The 20,837-nt window shown below is 47.3% G+C and overlaps 1 long non-coding RNA gene across 1 annotated transcript in view; it reads right to left on the bottom strand.

The window, feature by feature from the left end:
• Positions 1–505: 505 nt before the first annotated feature.
• The window catches only part of LOC133546231 (uncharacterized), a 107,421-nt gene continuing 87,089 nt past the window's right edge, over positions 506–20,837 (bottom strand). Inside the window, exon 4 of the long non-coding RNA XR_009805037.1 lies at positions 506–777. This is a non-coding gene — a long non-coding RNA (uncharacterized LOC133546231). The remainder of the gene's footprint in view (positions 778–20,837) is intronic.

Genomic DNA, 20,837 nt, shown 5'->3' with positions numbered 1-20,837 from the left:
TATAGACTTGAGCGTTGAAAGTAAAAATAAATAAAAGTGACTTACTTTTAACACTTTTATGAGTGGGGTGCTTTTACATCTCTGGGAATTTCAGTGGGTTTGTTTTTAAAGTCATTGTTTAAAAAATAATAATGCATCAAAATCAATGTTATGAATTATTGACCTATTTAAGGTTCCAATTATTTCACATCAAATACTTTGTGTTTTTGCCATAAAACCCCAACCTTTCTATGATAAAAACCGCTTAAAAAAACAAATAAACATTAAAATATAAAAATAAAAAGGTAGATATATATATATATATATATATATATATATATATATATATATATATATATATATATATAGATTTGAGCGTTCAAGATAAACAAATTAAATTTTTGAGATTTAATTTTAAGACTTTGAATGAGGTGCTTTTAGATCCCTGAGAATTTTAGTGGGATTTATAAAAAAAAAAAAAAAAAATGTTAATTAAAATCAATGTTATGAATTATTGGTTCCAATTATTTCACTTTGAAAAAATGTTGGGGAAAATATTTTGTATTTTGTGTTTTTTCCATAAAAAAAAAACAATGTTTTCTATGACAAAAACAGCATTAAAAACAAAAAATATTCAAAAATGTTTACAAAAACTTATAATTTACAATAGTTCTACAGTTGATTTATATATTTGAGCGTTCAAGGTAAACAAAAATTATATTTGTGCCTTCATTTTAATGGGTGGAGTTCTTTTCCGGGCGCGGCACCACTGCTGCTGCTCACTGCTCCCCTCACCTCCTAGGGGGTGAAGAAGGGGGATGGGTCAAATGCAGCGGACAGATTTCACCACACTTTCTGTGTGTGTGTGTGTGTGTGTGTGTGTGTGTGTGTGTGTGTGTGTGTGTGTGTGTATGTATGTGTGTGTGTGTGTATGTGTGTGTGTGTGTGTGTGTGTGTGTGTGTGACAATCACTGCTACTTTAACTTTTAGATCTCTGGGAATTTAGTGGGATTGTTTTTAAATCATTTGCTCAAGAAATAATAATGAATTCAAATCAATTTTATAAATTATTGACCCACTTAAGGTTCCAATTATTTCACATCAAATATTTCACTTAAACATTTTTTGGGGGGGGGTGTTGCATATTTTGTGTTTTTGACATAAAAAAGTATTCAAAGTAAAAAAACAAAAACATGTGTGACTTAATTTTAACACTTTTATGAGTGTGTACTTTTAGATACTGAGAATTTTAGTGGGTTAGTTTTCAAGTCATTGCTGAAAAAATAATATTGAATCAAAATCAATGTTATGACAATTTTGTTTTCTATGGCAAAAAAGGCATAAAACATAAAAAAAACACAAATAAAAACTTATAATCGACAGAGGGATCAAAATATGATTTGAAGATTCGAGCGTTAGAATAATAAAAACTAATCGTGATTTAAATACAAACTTTTTTGAGTGGGGTCTTTTTAGATCTCTGAGACTTTGTGGGATTTTTTTTTGTTATTGAGGCTCAAAAATGAATAATGAATCAAAATCAATGTTATGAATGGTTTAAGGCTCCAATTACTTCACATCAAATATTCCACTTTGACATTTTTCTGGGGGAAATATTGCATATTTTCTGTTTGACTTTTATTTTTTTGACTGTTAGACATTGTATTGGTTTTGAAAATTAAAAATGTTTGCCGCATGTTTTCATCTTTTTAGAGTGCTGCCCTGAGTGGAATAAGTTAGGACACCCCCGCTGCAGCGCTCTGCAAAAGAGCAGAAAAGGTGATTTGTTTTGACGTTGCAGTGACGGCGTGCTGGCCCACAGGTGTTGTACGTAAGTCACCTGAGCCTCTTCCTGACCCACATTTTGAGAGCTGGCGTGGAAAAACCAAATCCCGTGGCCAGAAAGCTTCCCTCGACCACATGGCCGCTTGCCTGTGTGCTCCACCTATTGTCTGCTTCTGGCTGAAGATGCTGAAGATGCTGAAGATGCTGAAGATGCTGAAGATGCTGAAGATGCTGAAGATGCTGAAGATGCTGAAGATGCTGAAGATGCTACACCAAAACACCAGAAGCAGCATTCATTGTTTTTATAGTGCGGCCCAACTGCAGCTGTTACGTGTCCTTCACCCCCAAAAAGAACCAATTAATAAACGCTCAGATGGAGCTGGCTTTTTCAGGCTAGCTTGGGAATCCTGCAGCCTGTCACTCAATGCTAATGTTGCGCTATTTGCTTTAGCTCAAATATCGGCCTGGCTGACGTTCCTGCCGTAGTATTAATTGTTCTGTGGCGCTCCGCAATAATCAGTCCTTGTTCGGAGTGGGGCCGCCGTAAATGTTCAGGCTGCCGTGGAAAGATACGATGCACATATGGCAGGAAACATTCAAAGTGCTTTGGGAGAAGGTAAACAAACCTTGGCTAAGTTCACACCAGCTGGAAGAAACTTAGCCGCGGAAAAAGCCAACCAACCAAAAATAGAACTGCAGAAGTCAGAGATAGTACAACACTTGGCTCTCCAAGTATCACCATGACGACCAGCATTAAAGACAGTAGCGCAGTAGGCTTGAGTACTCATTATGTTAAATGGTAACATTACACAGTTTGAACGGTAACACTATGTTTGAACAAAGAAACATAAAAGCCTGTACTTTAATCAAGTGACTGCTAGGCGATCCACGACATGGAGTTCAGGAATCACTGCTCTAAATACTAACAACATGTTTAATTTATTTGAGTGATTTGGAATAGTTTGCATTTTTCTGAGAAAAAAAATGTTCAAATCCAACAACTCCCTCATGTACTTTACATGCAACATTTGGAACAGGACCAGTTTAGAGGATGTCAATCTTTAGACAAACATTCTTGTAAGAACAGATACTTCAGTTGTATTTTTTTAGAGAAAGATTATTTAATTTCACCAACATCACCGTCATCATCATCGTTATTAAGATCATCATCTTCAACATCAGCATCAGCATCATTAAGATCATCATCATCAACATCAGCATCATCATCATCATCAGCAGCAGCATCAGCATCATTAAGACCATCATCAACATCAGCATGTCAATATCAACATCAGCATCAGCATCATTAAGATCATCATCATCAACATCAGCATCACCAACATCAGCGTCATTAAGTTAATCATCATCATCAGCATCATTAAGATCATCATCAACATCAGCATCATCATCATCAGCAGCAGCAGCAGCAGCATCAGCATCAGCATCATTAAGATCATCATCAACATCAGCATGTCAATATCAGCATCAGCATCATTAAGATCATCATAATCAACATCAGCATCACCAACATCAGCATCATTAAGTTAATCATCATCATCAGCATCATTAAGATCATCATCATCAACATCAGCATGTCAATATCAACATCAGCATCAGCATCATTAAGATCAGCATCATCAACATCAGCATCACCAACATCAGCGTCATTAAGTTAATCATCATCATCAGCATCATTAAGATCATCATCATCAACATCAGCATCATCATCATCAGCAGCAGCATCAGCATCATTAAGATCATCATCAACATCAGCATGTCAATATCAGCATCAGCATCATTAAGATCATCATCAACATCAGCATCATCAGCAGCAGCATTGTTCAGCATTATATAAATACAGTCTATTATACAGCATTATTCACATGTGAATAATGCTGTATAATAGACTATTATTCACATGTGAATAATATAAATACAGTCTATTATACAGCATTATTAAAATGTGAATAATATAAAAAGTGTCTATTATACAGCATATTATACTATTACCACTATACTTTTTATTTCCAAAAACGTGCTAGCTGGATGCTAATGTACACTGGCTCTGCTATGGACATGTCACAGATGAACATTAGCGATTTTACATGCGATTTCAAGACCTCAAAATGTGTCAATGGAAACTACAACTAAGCCGCCCGGTGCGTCATCAGCACAATACTTACAGCATTAACACTTCTCAAGGGGCAACAGACAGCATTCTTTATGCTGGTGCAACATCACAAGGTTTTTGAGCGACTACAAACAAAAATGATGACCCAGGTCTGAGCTGGACTGCCATGGCAGTAGTTTTACGGGGACGGGTCCTGCTACCTAAAGGATCCAATCCCTGCTTTTCTTCCTCATGTGTCAAACATGGCACAGTCTGTCTGTTGCCACAGAAGGTCCAGGGAACACACCACGTCCATAGAGGTCCCGGGATCACGCCACGTCCACAGAGGTCCCAAGAACACGCCACGTAAAAAAAAGGACCCGAGAACACGCCACATCCATAGTGGTCCTGAGAACACGCCACATCCATAGTGGTCCTGAGAACACAACACGTCCATAGAGGTCTCGAGAACACAACACGTCCACAGAGGTCTCGAGAACACAACACGTCCATAGAGGTTTCGAGAACACAACACGTCCATAGAGGTTTCAAGAACACGCCATGTCCATAGAGGTCCCGAGAACACGCCACGTCCATAGAGGTCCAGAGAACACAACACGTCCATAGAGGTCCCGAGAACACAACACGTCCACAGAGGTCCCGAGAACACACCACGTCCATAGAGGTCCCGAGAACACAACACGTCCACAGAGGTCCCGAGAACACACCACGTCCATAGAGGTCCCGAGAACACAACACGTCCACAGAGGTCCCGAGAACACACCACGTCCATAGAGGTCCCGAGAACACGCCACGTCCATAGTGGTCCCGAGAACACGCCACGTCCATAGTGGTCCCGAGAACACGCCACGTCCATAGAGGTCCAGAGAACAAAACACGTCCATAGAGGTCTAGAGAACACAACACGTCCATAGAGGTCCCGAGAACACGCTACATCCATAGAGGTCCTGAGAACACAACACGTCCATAGAGGTCTCGAGAACACAACACGTCCACAGAGGTCCCGAGAACACAACACGTCCATAGAGGTCCTGAGAACACGCCACGTCCATAGAGGTCCCAGAACACACCACGTCCATAGTGGTCCTGAGAACACAACACGTCCATAGAGGTCCTGAGAACACGCCACGTCCATAGAGGTCCCAGAACACACCACGTCCATAGTGGTCCTGAGAACACAACACGTCCATAGAGGTCTCGAGAACACAACACGTCCATAGAGGTCCCGAGAACACGCCACGTCCATAGAGGTCCCGAGAACACGCCACGTCCATAGAGGTCTCGAGAACACAACACGTCCATAGAGGTTTCGAGAACACGCCATGTCCATAGAGGTCCCGAGAACACGCCACGTCTATAGAGGTCCCGAGAACACACCACGTCCACAGAGGTCTAGAGAACACGCCACGTCCACAGAGGTCCCGAGAACACAACACGTCCATAGAGGTCCAGAGAACACAACACGTCCATAGAGGTCCCGAGAACACGCCACGTCCACAGAGGTCCCGAGAACACACCACGTCCATAGAGGTCCCGAGAACACAACACGTCCATAGAGGTCTAGAGAACACACCACGTCCATAGAGGTCCCGAGAACACAACACGTCCATGGAGGTTTCGAGAACACGCCACGTCCATAGAGGTCCCGAGAACACGCCATGTCCATAGAGGTCCCGAGAACACGCCACGTCTATAGGGGTCCCGAGAACACACCACGTCCACAGAGGTCTAGAGAACACGCCACGTCCACAGAGGTCCCGAGAACACAACACGTCCATGGAGGTTTCGAGAATACGCCATGTCCACAGAGGTCCCGAGAACACGCCACGTCCATGGAGGTTTCGAGAACACGCCATGTCCATAGAGGTCCCGAGAACACGCCACGTCTATAGGGGTCCCGAGAACACACCACGTCCACAGAGGTCTAGAGAACACGCCACGTCCACAGAGGTCCCGAGAACACAACACGTCCATGAAGGTTTCGAGAACACAACACGTCCATAGAGGTCCCGAGAACACGCCACGTCCATGGAGGTTTCGAGAACACGCCACGTCCATAGAGGTCCCGAGAACACAACACGTCCATGGAGGTTTCGAGAACACAACACGTCCACAGAGGTCCCGAGAACACGCCACGTCCATGGAGGTTTCGAGAACACGCCATGTCCATAGAGGTCCCGAGAACACGCCACGTCTATAGGGGTCCCGAGAACACACCACGTCCACAGAGGTCTAGAGAACACGCCACGTCCACAGAGGTCCCGAGAACACAACACGTCCATAGAGGTCCAGAGAACACAACACGTCCATAGAGGTCCCGAGAACACGCCACGTCCACAGAGGTCCCGAGAACACAACACGTCCATAGAGGTCCAGAGAACACAACACGTCCATAGAGGTCCCGAGAACACGCCACGTCCACAGAGGTCCCGAGAACACAACACGTCCATAGAGGTCTAGAGAACACACCACGTCCATAGAGGTCCCGAGAACACAACACGTCCACAGAGGTCCCGAGAACACAACACGTCCATGGAGGTTTCGAGAACACGCCATGTCCATAGAGGTCCCGAGAACACGCCACGTCTATAGGGGTCCCGAGAACACACCACGTCCACAGAGGTCTAGAGAACACGCCACGTCCACAGAGGTCCCGAGAACACAACACGTCCATAGAGGTCCAGAGAACACAACACGTCCATAGAGGTCCCGAGAACACGCCACGTCCACAGAGGTCCCGAGAACACAACACGTCCATAGAGGTCTAGAGAACACACCACGTCCATAGAGGTCCCGAGAACACAACACGTCCACAGAGGTCCCGAGAACACAACACGTCCATAGAGGTCCAGAGAACACGCCACGTCCACAGAGGTCCCGAGAACACACCACGTCCACAGAGGTCCCGAGAACACAACACGTCCATGGAGGTTTCGAGAACACAACACGTCCACAGAGGTCCCGAGAACACGCCACGTCCATGGAGGTTTCGAGAACACGCCATGTCCATAGAGGTCCCGAGAACACGCCACGTCTATAGGGGTCCCGAGAACACACCACGTCCACAGAGGTCTAGAGAACACGCCACGTCCACAGAGGTCCCGAGAACACAACACGTCCATAGAGGTCCAGAGAACACAACACGTCCATAGAGGTCCCGAGAACACGCCACGTCCACAGAGGTCCCGAGAACACAACACGTCCATAGAGGTCCAGAGAACACAACACGTCCATAGAGGTCCCGAGAACACGCCACGTCCACAGAGGTCCCGAGAACACAACACGTCCATAGAGGTCTAGAGAACACACCACGTCCATAGAGGTCCCGAGAACACAACACGTCCACAGAGGTCCCGAGAACACAACACGTCCATGGAGGTTTCGAGAACACGCCATGTCCATAGAGGTCCCGAGAACACGCCACGTCTATAGGGGTCCCGAGAACACACCACGTCCACAGAGGTCTAGAGAACACGCCACGTCCACAGAGGTCCCGAGAACACAACACGTCCATAGAGGTCCAGAGAACACAACACGTCCATAGAGGTCCCGAGAACACGCCACGTCCACAGAGGTCCCGAGAACACAACACGTCCATAGAGGTCTAGAGAACACACCACGTCCATAGAGGTCCCGAGAACACAACACGTCCACAGAGGTCCCGAGAACACAACACGTCCATAGAGGTCCAGAGAACACGCCACGTCCACAGAGGTCCCGAGAACACACCACGTCCACAGAGGTCCCGAGAACACAACACGTCCATGGAGGTTTCGAGAACACAACACGTCCACAGAGGTCCCGAGAACACGCCACGTCCATGGAGGTTTCGAGAACACGCCATGTCCATAGAGGTCCCGAGAACACGCCACGTCTATAGGGGTCCCGAGAACACACCACGTCCACAGAGGTCTAGAGAACACGCCACGTCCACAGAGGTCCCGAGAACACAACACGTCCATAGAGGTCCAGAGAACACAACACGTCCATAGAGGTCCCGAGAACACGCCACGTCCACAGAGGTCCCGAGAACACAACACGTCCATAGAGGTCTAGAGAACACGCCATGTCCATAGAGGTCCCGAGAACACGCCACGTCTATAGGGGTCCCGAGAACACACCACGTCCACAGAGGTCTAGAGAACACGCCACGTCCACAGAGGTCCCGAGAACACAACACGTCCACAGAGGTCCCGAGAACACAACACGTCCATAGAGGTCCAGAGAACACAACACGTCCATAGAGGTCCCGAGAACACGCCACGTCCATAGAGGTCCCGAGAACACAACACGTCCACAGAGGTCCCGAGAACACAACACGTCCATGGAGGTTTCGAGAACACGCCATGTCCATAGAGGTCCCGAGAACACGCCACGTCTATAGGGGTCCCGAGAACACACCACGTCCACAGAGGTCTAGAGAACACGCCACGTCCACAGAGGTCCCGAGAACACAACACGTCCATAGAGGTCCAGAGAACACAACACGTCCATAGAGGTCCCGAGAACACGCCACGTCCACAGAGGTCCCGAGAACACAACACGTCCATAGAGGTCTAGAGAACACACCACGTCCATAGAGGTCCCGAGAACACAACACGTCCACAGAGGTCCCGAGAACACAACACGTCCATAGAGGTCCAGAGAACACGCCACGTCCACAGAGGTCCCGAGAACACACCACGTCCACAGAGGTCCCGAGAACACAACACGTCCATGGAGGTTTCGAGAACACAACACGTCCACAGAGGTCCCGAGAACACGCCACGTCCATGGAGGTTTCGAGAACACGCCATGTCCATAGAGGTCCCGAGAACACGCCACGTCTATAGGGGTCCCGAGAACACACCACGTCCACAGAGGTCTAGAGAACACGCCACGTCCACAGAGGTCCCGAGAACACAACACGTCCATAGAGGTCCAGAGAACACAACACGTCCATAGAGGTCCCGAGAACACGCCACGTCCACAGAGGTCCCGAGAACACAACACGTCCATAGAGGTCTAGAGAACACGCCATGTCCATAGAGGTCCCGAGAACACGCCACGTCTATAGGGGTCCCGAGAACACACCACGTCCACAGAGGTCTAGAGAACACGCCACGTCCACAGAGGTCCCGAGAACACAACACGTCCACAGAGGTCCCGAGAACACAACACGTCCATAGAGGTCCAGAGAACACAACACGTCCATAGAGGTCCCGAGAACACGCCACGTCCACAGAGGTCCCGAGAACACAACACGTCCATAGAGGTCTAGAGAACACGCCACGTCCATAGAGGTCCCGAGAACACAACACGTCCACAGAGGTCCCGAGAACACAACACGTCCATGGAGGTTTCGAGAATACGCCACGTCCACAGAGGTCCCGAGAACACGCCACGTCCATGGAGGTTTCGAGAACACGCCATGTCCATAGAGGTCCCGAGAACACGCCACGTCTATAGGGGTCCCGAGAACACACCACGTCCACAGAGGTCTAGAGAACACGCCACGTCCACAGAGGTCCCGAGAACACAACACGTCCATGAAGGTTTCGAGAACACAACACGTCCATAGAGGTCCCGAGAACACGCCACGTCCATGGAGGTTTCGAGAACACGCCACGTCCATAGAGGTCCCGAGAACACAACACGTCCATGGAGGTTTCGAGAACACAACACGTCCACAGAGGTCCCGAGAACACGCCACGTCCATGGAGGTTTCGAGAACACGCCATGTCCATAGAGGTCCCGAGAACACGCCACGTCCACAGAGGTCTAGAGAACACGCCACGTCCACAGAGGTCCCGAGAACACAACACGTCCATAGAGGTCCAGAGAACACAACACGTCCATAGAGGTCCCGAGAACACGCCACGTCCACAGAGGTCCCGAGAACACACCACGTCCATAGAGGTCCCGAGAACACAACACGTCCATAGAGGTCTAGAGAACACACCACGTCCATAGAGGTCCCGAGAACACAACACGTCCATGGAGGTTTCGAGAACACGCCATGTCCATAGAGGTCCCGAGAACACGCCACGTCCATAGAGGTCCCGAGAACACGCCATGTCCATAGAGGTCCCGAGAACACGCCACGTCTATAGGGGTCCCGAGAACACACCACGTCCACAGAGGTCTAGAGAACACGCCACGTCCACAGAGGTCCCGAGAACACAACACGTCCATGGAGGTTTCGAGAATACGCCATGTCCACAGAGGTCCCGAGAACACGCCACGTCCATGGAGGTTTCGAGAACACGCCATGTCCATAGAGGTCCCGAGAACACGCCACGTCTATAGGGGTCCCGAGAACACACCACGTCCACAGAGGTCCCGAGAACACAACACGTCCATGAAGGTTTCGAGAACACAACACGTCCATAGAGGTCCCGAGAACACGCCACGTCCATGGAGGTTTCGAGAACACGCCACGTCCATAGAGGTCCCGAGAACACAACACGTCCATGGAGGTTTCGAGAACACAACACGTCCACAGAGGTCCCGAGAACACGCCACGTCCATGGAGGTTTCGAGAACACGCCATGTCCATAGAGGTCCCGAGAACACGCCACGTCTATAGGGGTCCCGAGAACACACCACGTCCACAGAGGTCTAGAGAACACGCCACGTCCACAGAGGTCCCGAGAACACAACACGTCCATAGAGGTCCAGAGAACACAACACGTCCATAGAGGTCCCGAGAACACGCCACGTCCACAGAGGTCCCGAGAACACAACACGTCCATAGAGGTCCAGAGAACACAACACGTCCATAGAGGTCCCGAGAACACGCCACGTCCACAGAGGTCCCGAGAACACAACACGTCCATAGAGGTCTAGAGAACACACCACGTCCATAGAGGTCCCGAGAACACAACACGTCCATAGAGGTCTAGAGAACACACCACGTCCATAGAGGTCCCGAGAACACAACACGTCCATGGAGGTTTCGAGAACACGCCATGTCCATAGAGGTCCCGAGAACACGCCACGTCTATAGGGGTCCCGAGAACACACCACGTCCACAGAGGTCTAGAGAACACGCCACGTCCACAGAGGTCCCGAGAACACAACACGTCCATAGAGGTCCAGAGAACACAACACGTCCATAGAGGTCCCGAGAACACGCCACGTCCACAGAGGTCCCGAGAACACAACACGTCCATAGAGGTCTAGAGAACACACCACGTCCATAGAGGTCCCGAGAACACAACACGTCCACAGAGGTCCCGAGAACACAACACGTCCATAGAGGTCCAGAGAACACGCCACGTCCACAGAGGTCCCGAGAACACACCACGTCCACAGAGGTCTAGAGAACACGCCACGTCCACAGAGGTCCCGAGAACACAACACGTCCATGGAGGTTTCGAGAACACAACACGTCCACAGAGGTCCCGAGAACACGCCACGTCCATGGAGGTTTCGAGAACACGCCATGTCCATAGAGGTCCCGAGAACACGCCACGTCTATAGGGGTCCCGAGAACACACCACGTCCACAGAGGTCTAGAGAACACGCCACGTCCACAGAGGTCCCGAGAACACAACACGTCCATAGAGGTCCAGAGAACACAACACGTCCATAGAGGTCCCGAGAACACGCCACGTCCACAGAGGTCCCGAGAACACAACACGTCCATAGAGGTCTAGAGAACACGCCATGTCCATAGAGGTCCCGAGAACACGCCACGTCTATAGGGGTCCCGAGAACACACCACGTCCACAGAGGTCTAGAGAACACGCCACGTCCACAGAGGTCCCGAGAACACAACACGTCCACAGAGGTCCCGAGAACACAACACGTCCATAGAGGTCCAGAGAACACAACACGTCCATAGAGGTCCCGAGAACACGCCACGTCCACAGAGGTCCCGAGAACACAACACGTCCATAGAGGTCTAGAGAACACGCCACGTCCATAGAGGTCCCGAGAACACAACACGTCCACAGAGGTCCCGAGAACACAACACGTCCATGGAGGTTTCGAGAACACGCCATGTCCATAGAGGTCCCGAGAACACGCCACGTCTATAGGGGTCCCGAGAACACACCACGTCCACAGAGGTCTAGAGAACACGCCACGTCCACAGAGGTCCCGAGAACACAACACGTCCATAGAGGTCCAGAGAACACAACACGTCCATAGAGGTCCCGAGAACACGCCACGTCCACAGAGGTCCCGAGAACACAACACGTCCATAGAGGTCTAGAGAACACACCACGTCCATAGAGGTCCCGAGAACACGCCACGTCCACAGAGGTCCCGAGAACACAACACGTCCATAGAGGTCTAGAGAACACACCACGTCCATAGAGGTCCCGAGAACACAACACGTCCACAGAGGTCCCGAGAACACAACACGTCCATGGAGGTTTCGAGAACACGCCATGTCCATAGAGGTCCCGAGAACACGCCACGTCTATAGGGGTCCCGAGAACACACCACGTCCACAGAGGTCTAGAGAACACGCCACGTCCACAGAGGTCCCGAGAACACAACACGTCCATAGAGGTCCAGAGAACACAACACGTCCATAGAGGTCCCGAGAACACGCCACGTCCACAGAGGTCCCGAGAACACAACACGTCCATAGAGGTCTAGAGAACACACCACGTCCATAGAGGTCCCGAGAACACAACACGTCCACAGAGGTCCCGAGAACACAACACGTCCATAGAGGTCCAGAGAACACAACACGTCCATAGAGGTCCCGAGAACACGCCACGTCCACAGAGGTCCCGAGAACACACCGCATCCATAGAGGTCCCGAGAACACAACACGTCCATAGAGGTCTAGAGAACACACCACGTCCATAGAGGTCCTGAGAACACGCCACGTCCACAGAGGTCCTGAGAACACGCCACGTCCACAGAGGTCCCGAGAACACAACACGTCCATAGAGGTCCTGAGAACACAACACGTCCATAGAGGTCCCGAGAACACAACACGTCCATAGAGGTCCAGAGAACACGCCACGTCCATAGAGGTCCAGAGAACACAACACATCCATAGAGGTCTAGAGAACACAACACGTCCATAGAGGTCTAGAGAACACAACACGTCCATAGAGGTCTAGAGAACACAACACGTCCATCGAGGTCCACAACAGAGCAGATGTGTCTCACCGACAGGAAGTGTCCTAATTTCCATCACCATTACTGAATCACCTGTCCAGGTGCCGTGCGAGTCACATGACAGGAAGCAGGGGCGGCACATCTGGCGCCAATCAGCAGGAAGGCATCAGCCTTGACAGACTAACTGTCACGCGGCCACCCTCGCCTTGGTCTCAGTCTTAGTCTTAGCCAGAGTCCAGATCCTCCTTTTCTTTTCCGGCCTGACTCCCGCCGGTGTGGTTTTTGTCCCCGGGTGTGTTTGCACAGATGACTGCATAATTGCCTTCATTCCCCGAGACCCCGACCCTCCTCAAGCCTTCTTTCCCGGAAAATGGGGGACAGGGGGAGAGGTGGAGGGGGGGGTGGAGGGGGGGTGTTGTGGGTACCACGCTGCTAAATGTGCGCAGACACCTAAATATGTGGGAAGACGGTGTGGGGGCCTGGTCCCCTTAAAGCTGCCCACACAAGCCTGCAGGAACTTCCCTTGAGGATTGGAACCTACAGTACAAGGTCTGACTGCAGCCATACCAAAACCCACCCCTAACGACCCAGTTACCTGCTAGTTCTCGGGTAACTGGGCTAATCACCAATGCTCCTGATTACCAGGTTTTCGGGATACGAGTGTGGGGATGAGAACCGTTTGGGTACTCGACGTGTACCAGTTTTTAGTACTGGGGTTGTACGGAATACCGCGGTACTAATGAATGAAATACAATTATATACTGTCTTAGGGCAGCACGGTGGGACAGGGGTTAGTGCGTCTGCCTCACAATACAAAAGTCCTGAGTAGTCCTGAGTTTAATCCCGGGCTCGGGATCTTTCTGTGTGGAGTTTGCATGTTCTCCCCGTGACTATGTGGGTTCTACTCCGGCTTCCTCCCACCTCCAAAGACATGCACCTGGGGATAAGCCCCTCCCACCTCCAACCTGGGGATAGGCCCCTCCCACCTCCAAAGACATGCACCTGGGGATAGGCCCCTCCCACCTCCAAAGACATGCACCTGGGGATAGGCCCCTCCCACCTGCACCTGGGTATAGGCCCCTCCCACCTGCACCTGGGGATAGGTTGATTGGCAACACTAAATGGTCCCTAGTGTGTGAATGTTGTCTATCTGTGTTGGCCCTGCGATGAGGTGGCGACTTGTCCAGAGTGTAACCCGCCTTCCGCTGGAATGCAGCTGACATAGGCACCAGCACCCCCCGCAACCCCATAAGAGACAAGCGGTAGGAAATGGATGGATGGTTTAAACTCCCTTGCGCATATGTGTTGTTTTCATTCACATATTTGAAGGCGTTAAAATTGCCATGTAAAAGTGCTAATGCTAATCTGTAGCATGTCAGTAGCAATGCATGTTAGCATCATGCTAGTGTATTTTTTTAAAAGTACAGCCTTATTTACTTATTTTGGAGCGTTTATATTCCCTTTTTTTTTTGCCGATGTCGAAAATGTCAACATTACAGAGAGAAAGTTGGGTGTAGTCTGCTCTCGGTGCTGCTGGAGTGCTCTCTCCACATGTGGAGCAGGCAGACATTTTAAGTCAGGAGGTTGAGTTGCCTCAGGGGTCGTCAGACTCAACCCGGGACCAAAACAACTATTCTTACTGGCCAGCCGGGCATGGACATGACTTTTGTGGTCCCAAGCATGGGAAGGAAGTGAAAGTGAAAGTGAAAGTGAAAGTGAAAGTGAAAGACAACGCTGGGAAGAAGAAGTGGTGGACGATATTCATTGAATTAAAGAAGGAAATCATCAAAAATATGACTAGCTATCCTAGAGCAGAATGCCAGCCAAGAACATTGAATTGATATCAAAAAGGCAGACATTTATCCATGAAAATGTTGCTGCATTTCAAAGGAGAGGTCCACTTTCCCAAGGTAAATACCGTACATATTTGTACATTCCTTCATAAAACTACTGTAGTTGTGACACTTTAGCATTTGAAATCAAATATGGACATATTATACGGCGTAGCAAACTGAAAACCTGATAAAAAGATTGACTATAAAGATAAATAACGCTTAGAAGGACTTACTTTCTACCCAGTCTTCTTCAGGCCTGTCATGTTGGCACTTGGACCTTCTCTTGGACTTGCAGGCCAAGTGAAGAAGGACTAGCCTAGTGTCAAATGATGAAGGTGGACCCCGACTTAAACAAGTTGAAAAACTTATTGGGGTGTTACCATTTAGTGGTCAATTGTACACAATATGTACTGTACTGTGCAATCTACTAATTAAAGTAACAATCAATCAATCAAAACTGGGAAGAATGTGGATTCAGGATTAGTCCATGCCGTCTCTTCTCGGTGGTTACGTGGCTTCTCGAGGACTGTCCACAAACCATGCAAGACTCTTGGAAAATGTAATTGTAGTTTCAGCATCAGACCCCAAAGAAGACTTGGTTGGGACCAGAGGTGGGTAGAGGAGCCAGAAACTGTACTCAAGTAAGAGTACTGTTACTTTACAGATGTATTACTCAAGTAAAAGTACTGTTACTTTACAGATGTATTACTCAAGTAAAAGTACTGTTACTTTACAGATGTATTACTCAAGTAAAAGTATTGTTACTTTACAGATGTATTACTCAAGTAAAAGTAAGGAGTAGTCACCCAAATATTTACTTGACTAAAAGTAAAAAGTATGTTGTGAAAAAACTACTCAAGTACTGAGTAACTGATGAGTAACCTGTTCCTTTAATGATGACGGCAACAAGTAATGCACAAAAACATAAAAATAGCAATGAACACATTCAGAGCCAGGAATATCAACTAAAACAATAATATATATTAAATAATATATATTTGGTTTTACACTGTATTAAAAAAAATTTGAAAATGAATTTTACCTTTGCAAGCTCATTATACTATTGGCTAAGTTTTATATTCATAAATGTAAGTTTCTCAATATCCGACCTGTTTTTTGTGCCTTTAAAAAAGATTTAGAACTCTACATTAAAACAGTCTACCTCTAACAACCAAAAAGCTGTGAAAACGATGCTGTGTTCCAAATTTAAGTTATTTACTGAGATGTCTTTGCACTTTCTTTATTTGATTTATATATTTTGAATTCTATTTTAGTTACTTTGAATTTACAACCCCCTGGCGCTGTTTTGTACGGTTTTAATACAGTTTTGTACTGTTTTTGTACTTTGATTATTATTTTCAACTGTTTGTAAATGTTGAAATTTATGAATAAAGGTTTGTAAAAAAGAAAAAAGTGTGCAGTTAATCATGTGACCGCCTGGCTCTGTTTGATTGGTGAAACAGAGTCAAACGTCACCAGTCACTGCATTTGATTAGTGAAACAGAGTCAAACGTCACCAGTCACTGCATTTGATTGGTGAAACGGAGTCAAACGTCACCAGTGACTGCATTTGATTGGGGAAACGGAGTCAAAGGTCACCAGTGACTGCATTTGATTGGTGAAACGGAGTCAAAGGTCACCAGTGACTGCATTTGATTGGTGAAACGGAGTCAAAGGTCACCAGTGACTGCATTTGATTGGTGAAACGGAGTCAAACGTCACCAGTGACTGCATTTGATTGGTGAAACGGAGTCAAATGTCACCAGTGACTGCATTTGATTGGTGAAACGCAGGCATGTGATGGATCCTACTTTGAAGGCCTGTCTGACGAAACAAAACAAACAAAGCGTGCATTAACAGATCGATACAAATCAGTAGCGAGTAGCGAGCTGAATGTAGATAAACAGAGCGGAGTAAAAGTAGCGTTTCTTCTCTATAAATATACTGAAGTAAAAGTAAAAGTATGTTGCATTAAAACTACTCTTAGAAGTACAATTTATCCCAAAAGTTACTGAAGTAGTTGTGTTGTAGTAAATGTAGCGTGTTACTAGCCACCTGTGGGTGGGACAGTCAGGGTGACCTGCACGTGACCTTATGTTCAAGGACAAAGCATATTCACATTGCATCTCAGTGAGGTTAACTTTCAGTTTTGATAGCTGCCAAGGTGAACACAAGCATGAGAGCCTGGTAGAGATAGTTCCAGACCTTGGACAGAACTGTAAAGTCCTAGTGACCCCCAGGGGGTAACATACTAAAGCGCTGCAAGAATGGAAGTGAGGCCACTTGACTGCTGGAGAGGTTTTCCAAGCAGTCAAGTCCGAGGCCACGTGTGTTTAATGGCCTTCCAACTAGCAAATGTTGTGTTTGGCCCGAGAAGAAAACAAGTATTTCTGCGCAGCAAATTTATTAAAACCATTCTTTGCCTCTCTGGGTGGCTGCTGGCTAATCTGCGTCCGTGAGGCGGCGTGGAGGCGCTCCAAAACAAACCTCTGCTCGCAGACAACGGCCTGTAATGTCTTTTTTCTCCCACAATGATCCTTGCAAGGCCAACTAGGACCTTTGTGTTTCTTGCCTGCTGGAGTCCTTCATGTGCACACTCATCATCACATGCAGCTCACTACACTATTCAAGTGGCTTTCTGCCTCATTCCTGTGAGAATCCTGCGCGGGCGGGACTGAAGCATTAGGGAGTGGGGGTCGGTTGATTTCAACGGGACTAGCTGCAGTGTGCTTAAACCACCACCGGGTAGCTTTTGTGAGTGTGCAGAGATGTTTTCAATCTTTCCCCTCATGCATTGCAATATAAATCAATCAATCAATGTTTATTTATATAGCCCCAAATCACAAATGTCTCAAAGGACTGCACAAATCATTACGACTACAACATCCTCGGAAGAACCCACAAAAGGGCAAGGAAAACTCACACCCAGTGGGCAGGGAGAATTCACATTCAGTGGGACGCCAGTGACAATGCTGACTATGAGAAACCTTGGAGAGGACCTCAGATGTGGGCACCCCCCCCCCCCCCCCCCCCTCTAGGGGACCGAAAGCAATGGATGTGGAGCTGGTCTAACATGATACTGTGAAAGTTCAATCCATAGTGGCTCCAACACAGCCGCCAGAGTTCAGTTCAAAGCGGATCCAAGACAGCAGCGAGAGTCCTGTCCACAGGAAACCATCTCAAGCGGAGGCGGATCAGCAGCGTAGAGATGTCCCCAACCGATACAGGGGTGTGGTTTTGATTTTTTTTTTTTTTAACAGTGCTTGGACATTTCTTATACTATTTACAAAGTTCAGTGAGCAGGTTGTGTTATATGCAAGTTTTTTGTTTTGTTTTTTGCGCCATGAATACGAAAGGTTGTTGGGATTGGGTCATAAATGTAATGCTGTGTTAAATCCACTTCTAAGCAAGATTTTTGATTTATTATTCATTCATTTGGAGACAACCAGTTCCTTCACCGAACTCATGAGTAGACGCAGTAGTGTAGACACCCCCATGTTATAGCCTTATTCCCACAGGAAATAAGTTATTTTTCCTCCTCAAAATTCTACACACAATTCCCAATAAAGACATCATTTCAAATATTTCAAATACGACATTAACCAAACACGCTTATTTACATACATTAATTGTTTCCAAATGGTTTTTCGTGAACACGGCTGATAAAACAAAATGTCAGTCATGGTCATGGAGCCATTAGCTGCGCAAGCTAGCTCTCCAATCAGCTAAACAGACTCAATAACTCAACGCTGCCGTTTTGGTGAATTTACTGAGGAATTTGTGAAAGTGAAACAATACAAAAAGAATGCTGTTGTAAGTTAATAATATTAACACCGACTCTCATAAACATGTTAGCATATTAGCTCATGCAAACGACGCTAGCTTCATTACAATACGATAGCAGGTACAAATACACCCGAAGAAACTCTTACAGACATCACACATGGGATGCTTTAGTGCAGGGGTAGGGAACCTGTGGCTCTTTTGATGACTACATATGGCTCTCAGATAATTATATTTATATAGCGCTTTTCTCTAGTGACTCAAAGCGCTTTACATAGTGAAACCCAATATCTGAGTTACATTTAAAGCAGTGTGGGTGGCACTGGGGGCAGGTGTGTAAAGTGTCTTGCCCAAGGACACAAAGGCAGTGACTAGGATGGCGGAAGTGGGAATCGAACCTGGAACCCTCAGCTTGCTAGCACGGCCACTCTACCAACCGAGCTATGCCGAGTAACCGTGTAATACTCTTCCATATCAGTAGGTGGCAGTTGGTAGCTAATTGCTTTGTAGATGTGGGAAACAGCGGGAGGCAGAGTGCAGGTAAAAAGGTGTCTAATGCTTAAACCAAGAGGTGGGGAACCTATGGCTCGAGAGCCAGATGACTGCATCTGGCTCTCAAATAAATCTTAGCTGACATTGCTTAACACGATAAGTAATGAATAATTCCGCTGGTAATCACAGTATCAAAAATAACGTTCAAATTATAAAACATTCTCAGGCATTTTAATCCAACCATCTGTTTTCTACCGCACCTGTTCAAGATTTCGCATTAATGGTAAGAAGTATTATATTTATTATTGGTTAACTTTTATAATAACCATGTTGTTAAAAAGAATAAGAGACTTATTATACTCTACAAATGTTGGTCATACTTAAAAATGCACAAATTTAGTTGTCTTCAGTGTTGAAAAATGTTATATGGCTCTTACGGAAATGAATTGTGAAATATTTGGCTTTCATGGCTCTCTCAGCCAAAAAGGTTCCCGACCCCTGCCTTAGTAGGTAAGAATTGTTTTAGTTATATTGTAAAACTTGAGTGATGAATGGAGAAAACATACGAGTAAAAACGCTATGGATGGCTAGAAGACTGAATGGCACTTGGACGTCCGGTTGAACGCACTAAATAGGAGGACAAACTCAGAATCAGAATCAGACATACTTTATCAATCCCTGAGGGGAAATTCAAATGTTCAGTCTAAATGGAAGGGCGAACTCATCTAAAAGATGGTGCATAAACAATAGCACACCTTTTCAGTGTCTTGGTATGTTTTGTTTGTTAAACTATTTGCATTATGGCCGTCAGCAAAGAAAAAGCCACAAATTAGCTGCGCTGTTTTAGAAGCAGCAGGCTTCAAAGCGTAGGAAACAAATAGCAGCTTGTAGTCTGGAATTGAGGGTGTTTTAGTGCGACTATAAGTAAGTGGACGTACCCTAAACTCCACTAAGGATGGCAGCGGGGTGAAAAAAGGGGGCGGTCTTTGGGAGCGAACCCCCCTGAGGGTGGCAGCCTGAATGGAGGTCTGTTTTGGACGCCACGCCGTCACCTAATGCCGCCTGACAGGTCGCGGAGAACGGGGGTCTCGGCTTACAGGCGGCGGTGGCGAAAGGTGGCAAGGCTGCCGGGAACAGTAGCGGGGGTCTTCTGAAGAACTGGACCCATGTGGCGTCACGGCCGCTAATTGGAGGAGTGAAGAAAGAAGGTAGATGGCGGTGCCTTCAGGGTCTCACATACCGGCCAGGAACAACAAGCGCCTTCATTATTGCATCCTGCATTCCGAGGTAGTTGACTTTCACAATAAAACAAATACAGACGGCGAGCGGGCATGGTTGTCAATCCCTCATGACCCCCCCCTTAAGAAAAATATCAAAAAGGCAGAATGTCTTCCAGCTGTTTGCTCAGCAAGTTCATGTCAGTCTGGCAAAGACTTCCAGGACATCCAAGACATGTTGGCAACATGAACGCCACTCCAGTCAGCCATGACGCATGCTAAATAACCACGGCTGCCTGCCTGGCTCCTCCCCCTCCAAACACATATTGGTGGGCACCTCTGGAAGGAAAAAGCCAAACCCGGCTCAGATTGGTAGGACTTGACCTTGTCCCGCTAGTTAGTTCCAGAAACACGTGCCAAACATCCCAGTTTGAGCTTCGTGGTGTCACCAACTTAACATATTCTACCTCCTCTTCACCTTAACTAGGCATTAAATCAAATGTTAAATATGTCAACAATAAGTAAAACAGAGAAGATAAAACATACATT

Source organism: Nerophis ophidion, linkage group LG29 (assembly GCF_033978795.1).
Source record: "Nerophis ophidion isolate RoL-2023_Sa linkage group LG29, RoL_Noph_v1.0, whole genome shotgun sequence".
In the NCBI taxonomy this organism is placed as follows: domain Eukaryota; kingdom Metazoa; phylum Chordata; class Actinopteri; order Syngnathiformes; family Syngnathidae; genus Nerophis; species Nerophis ophidion.
Note: the sequence above shows the minus strand (reverse complement) of the source record. Positions and strands in the feature narration are given on the sequence as shown.